Genomic DNA, 6687 nt, shown 5'->3' with positions numbered 1-6687 from the left:
TATGGCCAAAAGGCTCTTAGAGGTCAGCTAGGGAGTGAAGATGGGGGCAGGGGGCGGGCTTCCTGAGTCCTGGGTTCAAGTTCCACCGTCTGGAGTCTTCAGGCCAGTCCCTCCCCCACATATTTTCTATTTATAACTGAGGTTGGGGTAGAATTGATCCCCAGGGATTTTTCCTGCCCTGGACCCCAGCACATCTGATGTCACCCAGTGTCCTTCAGGTCATCTCTTGTTACTGACACTGAAGGGCGGGGGTTTCCAAGGGTTATAAAGGACTCTAGGAAGCCCCTATCCTTAACAGGGAACCCGTGGGTGGCTTTAAGAGGTTGTGATTCTCCTAAAGTTGCTTTCAAAAGATGTGTTCACATGTCCAATTTCATTTGTTCCTTCACTCAACCTGTTCCCTACGTCTGCCAGCTGCGCTGCACCTGGCTCTCTCTGCTCCTGGTGTGTTGAATACGAGGGAAAAGCCAAAGTACAGCAAAGGCCTTTCATCTGAGGGGCTGTCAGCCCTGAGGAGGGAGCACATATTAATAAAAAACACAACACTTGCAGGTGGCGCACACTTGTAATCACAGAGGCTGGGGAGGCTGAGGCAGGAGGACCTCCAGTTCAAGACCAGCCTGGGCACCTCAGTGAGACCTTGTCCTAAAAATAAAAATGAAGGGGCTGGTGTTGTGGCTCAGTGTTAAAGCGCTCACCTAGCACGCATGAGGCCCTGGGTTCGATCCTCAGCACCACATTAAAAATAAAATAAAGATATGGTATCCCCCTGAAAACTAAAAAATAAATATTTTTTAAAAAAATTAAAATTAAAAAAGGCTGCTCCTGATGTAGCTTCATGGTAGAGCCCTTGCCTGGCATGCTTGAAGCCCTGGGTTTAATTCCCAGTACTTCAAAAGCGAAAACACAACTCAAATTGTTGGCTCTTCAAAGGGGCCAGGTGCCGATAAAGGGCTGCGTAGAGACAGCGTTTCCGGGGTTGTTGTGCTTTGGAGTCTCTGGGGGGAGTTTATAAAGTGCAGATTCCAGGTCCTGGCACCCTTGAGGTCCTGACTGGGGAGTCTGGGGAGGGGCCCAGGAATCCAGTACACTGACAAGTCCTCCTGCCACCTCAGAAAAGCCAGGAGGAGAGAGAGGTCCTGCCTGCAGCCCCCCAAGTGCTCAGGCAGAAAGCTCTGCACAGAACTCCCCCAACCCCGACCTCCACTCCCATCTGGGCTCTGCCTGGCCCCCCTCCCCGGCTCCCAGGGGGCAGTCCTCACACCTCCAGTGCTCACCAGCAAGGCGGGAACAGTTCCCTCCACCCTGAAGTGACTTCCCTCCCTAGGTCTGAGGACACTGAGGGGACATGCTCTCCAGGCAGCTCATGCCAGGAGCAGACGTCAGAGGAGCCAGGCTTTAGGAACACGGGGGTGTGTTGGGGTCCCCTGGGACCTGCAGGAGCCTGGACGCCACACCGAGCTTGCTCACCCCAGAGACCCCTTCCCCACACAGCGGTGGCCACAGGGAGGGCTCTTCAGGGGCTCGGTCCAGCTGGCCCTGCCTTTCCTTATGTCTCCACCACCTTTGCCCACAGGTGGCTCTCACGCCGGCATTCCACAGGGACCTCACTGTGACACTGTGAGCATAGAGAGGAAACTGCCCCGGGCGGGTCCACACTGGGGGTGCAGCTGGGGAGAGGCTGGTGTGGAGGAGAGGGCAGAGGTGGCGCACAGAGACCAAGGCGGAGTCCTCTCGTGGCTCGTGCCTCTCTCCAGCGGAGCAGGTGGGGCAGCGGCACCCCCCCAGTGTGGTATGCTTGTGTACTCCCAGAAGGGTCCACTAGAAACAGCCAAGAGTGACCTCAGGAAGGAGGAGCCTGGGTTTCACTGGGAAGGAAGCGGAGCCTGGAGAGGCCAGGCTGGAACCCCACTCAGGCCTTTCCCGCTGTGAGAACGTGGGCCAGTCCCTGGGCCTCTCTGAGCTTCAGTTTTCTCCTCTGTGAAGTGGGCACAAACACAGGGTCATCCCCATGAGATCCTGCGTGTGGGCACCTAGCGTGGTCCTGGCGGTCAGAGGCCTCAGCAAATGGGAGGGGTATGTGTATGAGGGGTCGAGGGGCACAGGCTGCGTGGGAGCTCCAAACGGGGTCAAAACTCTGGACTTCTCCAAACTTCTGAATCCCCTTCCCCTGCAACTCCTAGGAAGGTGGAGGTGGGTTTGGGGCAGGAACTGGACCGGGGATCCCGGGTCAGCGGGCTGGGAGCTCAGCTGATGCACACCATGGCTCTTGTTGGAAGTGGTGCCAGGGTTTGTTTATCAAGGGCTGACTCTGCGCCAGGCAACATGGCACGTGGCCAACGCATCTCTGCTGCTTGGTTCTCTCCAGCTAGCCTGGCGGGGTGAGGCAGGCCAGGGCTCCCTGCCTGGGAGGTGGGCAGTTCTGGGCTTACTCTCCAGGGAAGGGAACAGCCCTGAGAGGTACAGAGCTCAGCTGGGCTGGAACCAGCCGGCCTGCCCCGTGCCTGCGCTCTTGGACCCCCACCGTCCACACGCTCCCTGGCTCCCACTCCCAGCTCAGGGCAGCTGGCCCAGGAGTGGGGCAGAGGACCAGCAGATTCAGGGAGGACTTCCCCTAGTGCTCTTCCCTCTTCTCTGCACACGCTCTCAGCGGGCCGGAGCTGGCCTGGCGGGGTGGGCACGTGGGTGTGAACATGTGTGTGTGCTTTCCTTTGTGGGCAGGCCGGATGGAGTGGGAGGTCTACTCTCCCCTCGTGCATCCTCCCCTGGGCACGTGGGATTTGTTTGGCTCCTCGGAGCCCTCTTAGGCCAAGTGACTCATCCCCTCCCCTGCAGCAGGGGTGGAGGGGAGGACCTGCCGCAGAGGTCTGCGGAGGCTGTTTGCTTTCCTGGGCTTTGCAGGACGACGGTTAAGTGGGTGCACCTGCGGGGCCACCCAGGTGCCTGGCAACCAGGTGACCCTCACCCCCAACACCTGGCCTCTTTCTGCAGCCAGACAAGGCCACTGGCTGGAAGGATGCCACCACCTTCACAAGGGTCACCTGCGCCCTTCTTGCCGCCACCATCCTGTCCCCGCTGCAGGTGCAGAGCTGCTCCCTGGGTGCTCATCTGTGAGCCAGGGTGAAACAAGGCGGGCGGCACCGCCCCACCCACCGTGACAGAGAACAGTGGCCTGCTCCTCACAGTGGAGTCCGGCCTCTCCTCCCAGGGCGAGGCCCAGGTCCATCCTCCCACGGATGCCCCCCGTTCTCTGCTCTCTGACTCTGTGGCCTCACCCTCACCTGGGGAGCACTTCAAAAGCATATTCTAAGGGCCTCCTCCCAAATTATAGCTAAGTAGGTCTTGGCAGGGCCCAGGAATCTGCATTTTAAAACCACCTATGCCCTTGGACACTGAAGCAGGTGGTTTGGGGCCACCCTGAGAATCACAGCCGAGGACAGAGACAGATGTGCACAAGTCCATACGTGGCTGGGAAAAGCCAAAGCTTTAGTTCAAAGCCAGCCTGTGTTTGAATCCTGGTTTTGCTATAAACCCAGCTGTGTGACCTCAGATAGGTGGTTTAACCTCTCTGGACCTAGTTTTCCCCATCTGCGAAAGGAGGAACAGCCCGTGTACAGAGTGCAGAGCTCCTGGTGTGGAGGCCCCTTTCCTCCCAGTCCTCCAAGGGCCAGGAGGGGAGGGGCCCAGCTCACCCGTGGTGACTTCCTCGCAGGAAAATGGAAAATCCTGCTGGCCCTCCAACCCACAAGGGCTGACTCACTCGGCCCTGGGCTGGGGGCCTGGAGAGCTCCCCTGGGGAGAGTGGAGGCCCGGGGCCTGGCAGCAGGGACGGGAGAGGGTCCACAGTGACTCACAGGCGCTGCCTGCCCCTGACTCATCCCTGGAGAATGCACCTCAGGCCCCCACCCTTGGCCGCCTGCCCAGTCCTGGCCACCTCCCCCTGGCCTGCAGCCCCCACCGTTGCTGCGGGGAGATGCCCTCCCATGACCCCTGGTGGCCCTCCACAGATCCACCTGTACAGTCTGGCTGCTGTCAGAAGACCGAAACAACTCCCAGGACAGCTGCTGCTCTGAGCCCCCCGCTGCCCTGGCCCTTCCCCTGGGACCAGGCCTTGGAGGGGTTAACTGAAAGGGGCCTCTCTCGGACGCAGTGCTGGAGTCCACGCTGACCAGCCACATCGCCCCTCTGCCTGTTCTGCAGACCCAGGCCACTTCCCATCCCTGGGTACCTCCCTGGGCCTGGGCCAGGGCTTCTCAGGCTATGAGGCTGCCCTGCGAGGTCACCCTGTCAGGGCGGAGAGTGGAGCTGGGTGGGGCTGGACAGGCTCTGCCAGGCCTGGATCCTGCAGGACAGGCTGCCCAACCCACCCCAAAGGCCTGTCCTCCCTCCTCATCCAGGCCTGCTTCCTCTCTCTGCCTCGCAGGGGCCTGCTGGGCTCGGGCTGCCAGACCTGTGGGGCTGCATTCTAGGCCAGTGTCCAGGGTGTGACTGACCCTGGGGCCTGCCCAGGTCAGAAGGTCAGGACCCTGTTCCCTCTAGAGCCGTCAGGCCTAAGTGATGGAAAGAACTGGCCGTGGGCAGGCAGAACACAAACTCAAGTCAAGTATTCTCTTGACGCAGTGGGTTTGAATTGTGGCTCAGCCATGATCCTGGCTGTGTGACCTTGGCCAGGTGGCTTAACCGCTCTGTAAAACAGAACCAGTGAGCCGAGATGTCAAATTCCAGTTCCTCCATTTCATATTTCTGTGACCCTGGGCGAATGTCTTCACGTCTCTGAGCCTTGGTCTCTCCATTGTAAAATGGGGACACCAGACCACAGCTCTCTAGGGTTTTGAAGAGAGTCAAGGAAGTAAGACAGGTAACAATTGAAATAACAACTTTGGTTCAGTGCTTACTGTGTGCCAAGTACTGAGTACTTGGCTGAATACTAAGTGCTAAGTACTTGATTGGCATTGTCAAGTAGTTAGCACTTAGTACTTGACCCCAGTCAAAAAAGCACTTGGCACTATTTTTCCAGCTTTGCTGAGGTTTCTTGGGCATGACTAAGCGCACGTACTTAAAGCACTGGAGCTAACGAGTTTGACGGAAGCACCCACCAGGAGATCACTTCTGTAATGGAGACGAGGAACTGGCCGCTGTCTCTTCAGTTTGCTGACCTGTATGTTGAATTCCCAAGACCCGAAATGCCTGCCCAAGGCCAAGGCCATCGTCCGTCCATGGGACTCAGGATTCTAACCCAGCGGCCAGAGCCAGTGCCCCAGCCCCCATTGCTGCAGCACTAGCTGGTGCCTGAATCACAGTGTGCACTTGGTGACCTGTCCAGTGAGTGACTGGGAGAGCTGGACCACGGGAGTGGCCCCTGGACAGCCCCCAGAGGAGGACTGGGCAAGAGGTCCTGAGTCGGAGTGGTGGAGGGCCTGGAGACCACAGTCTGACGTTTCCATGGCAACCAGGCTCCTCCCCACCCCCCAGGAGAATCTCCATCCTTACCCCACAGAGCCTCCTCCACGGGCACTCGTCCAGTTATGGAGCCCCTGCTGTATGCCCAGCCGTGGGGCAGCAGCAGCAGATAAGATGTAACCCCCATATCAGGGCACTTGTGCCTGTGAAGGGGAAACGGGTGGAAAAACAGACACTGTGTTTAAGAAAGTGAAACAGCGGAAGTGGCCGTGGAGGTGGGAGTGCAGGGCTCCGCAGGCCTCTCCAGAGGAGGCCAGGGTGAGGGGAGTCGCCCACCGTGTCCTCGCTGTTTATGATTGAAACAGAGCGGCCCTGTCCCACGGGTGGCCCCCACGCGATGGCCCCCATCTGGGATCAGCCCCAGCGGCCTGTCCACTCTGCCTGCTGAGCTCCAGCATTCCTGCCTGGGCCCCGGTGGCCAGACCCTGTCTGCTGCCCGCCCAGGCCATTCTCTGGTCACAGGCTCAGGCTTAATCCCCTGCCTGGGCCCCAGCCCCAGGGACTGATGAGTCAGTGCCCATCAGGACAAACACTCCCTCCTCCCCGCCCTGGGGTCCCTGCCCCGCCCTGCCTGCCGCCCTGTCCATCCTGTTCCCCACAAAGGGCCTGGCCTCTGCTGGCCTGGGGAGGCTCTGGGCCAGGCCGTTCAGCGCTTCCTGGACCCGCGGAATGTTCTGCACACAGGGAGCTACAGGAATGAGCCACCTGCCGCCTGCGGCCGCTGGCCCCCCAGAAGGAGTGGACCCCATTGCTGTGTCAGTGTGACTTACGCGAGTGACTGTGGAGTCCTGTTTTTAATTAAAGCAAACGTGTGCAGCCGTGTGTGTCTGGTGGCCACCTACTGAGCAGGACCCAGGCACACAGCGGAAGCACAGGCGCTGGCCCTCCCGGGGCAGGGGCTGGGAAGGCAGCCGGGCCCCTCCCACCTGCCCAGTCCCTGGGTGGGACCCCAGCTGGTGGTGAGGACCTCACACCCAGAGGGGGCCTGCGCCGACATGTGCCTGGGGGGGTGGGGGCTCCATCACTTCCCAGCTCCTGTCTGGCCCTCAGGGTGGGCCCACCTAGGCTCAGGGCTCCCTGCTGGTTCTCCAGGTCTTCCCGCAGCCTCTTGATCTTGACCTTCTACCAGGTCTAGACCCCCACTCCCCCCACACCAGGGGCCTTCAGTTCTCCCGGATACTGCAGCCCCTCCTCCCCCCTCCTTGGCCTCCCTCCTCCCTCCTCCCC

The sequence above is a fragment of the Marmota marmota genome, unplaced genomic scaffold, assembly GCF_001458135.2.
Source record: "Marmota marmota marmota unplaced genomic scaffold, marMar, whole genome shotgun sequence".
NCBI classification, from domain to species: Eukaryota; Metazoa; Chordata; class Mammalia; order Rodentia; family Sciuridae; genus Marmota; species Marmota marmota.
The sequence above is the reverse complement of the archived record's forward strand: the minus strand, read 5'-3'. Positions refer to the sequence as shown.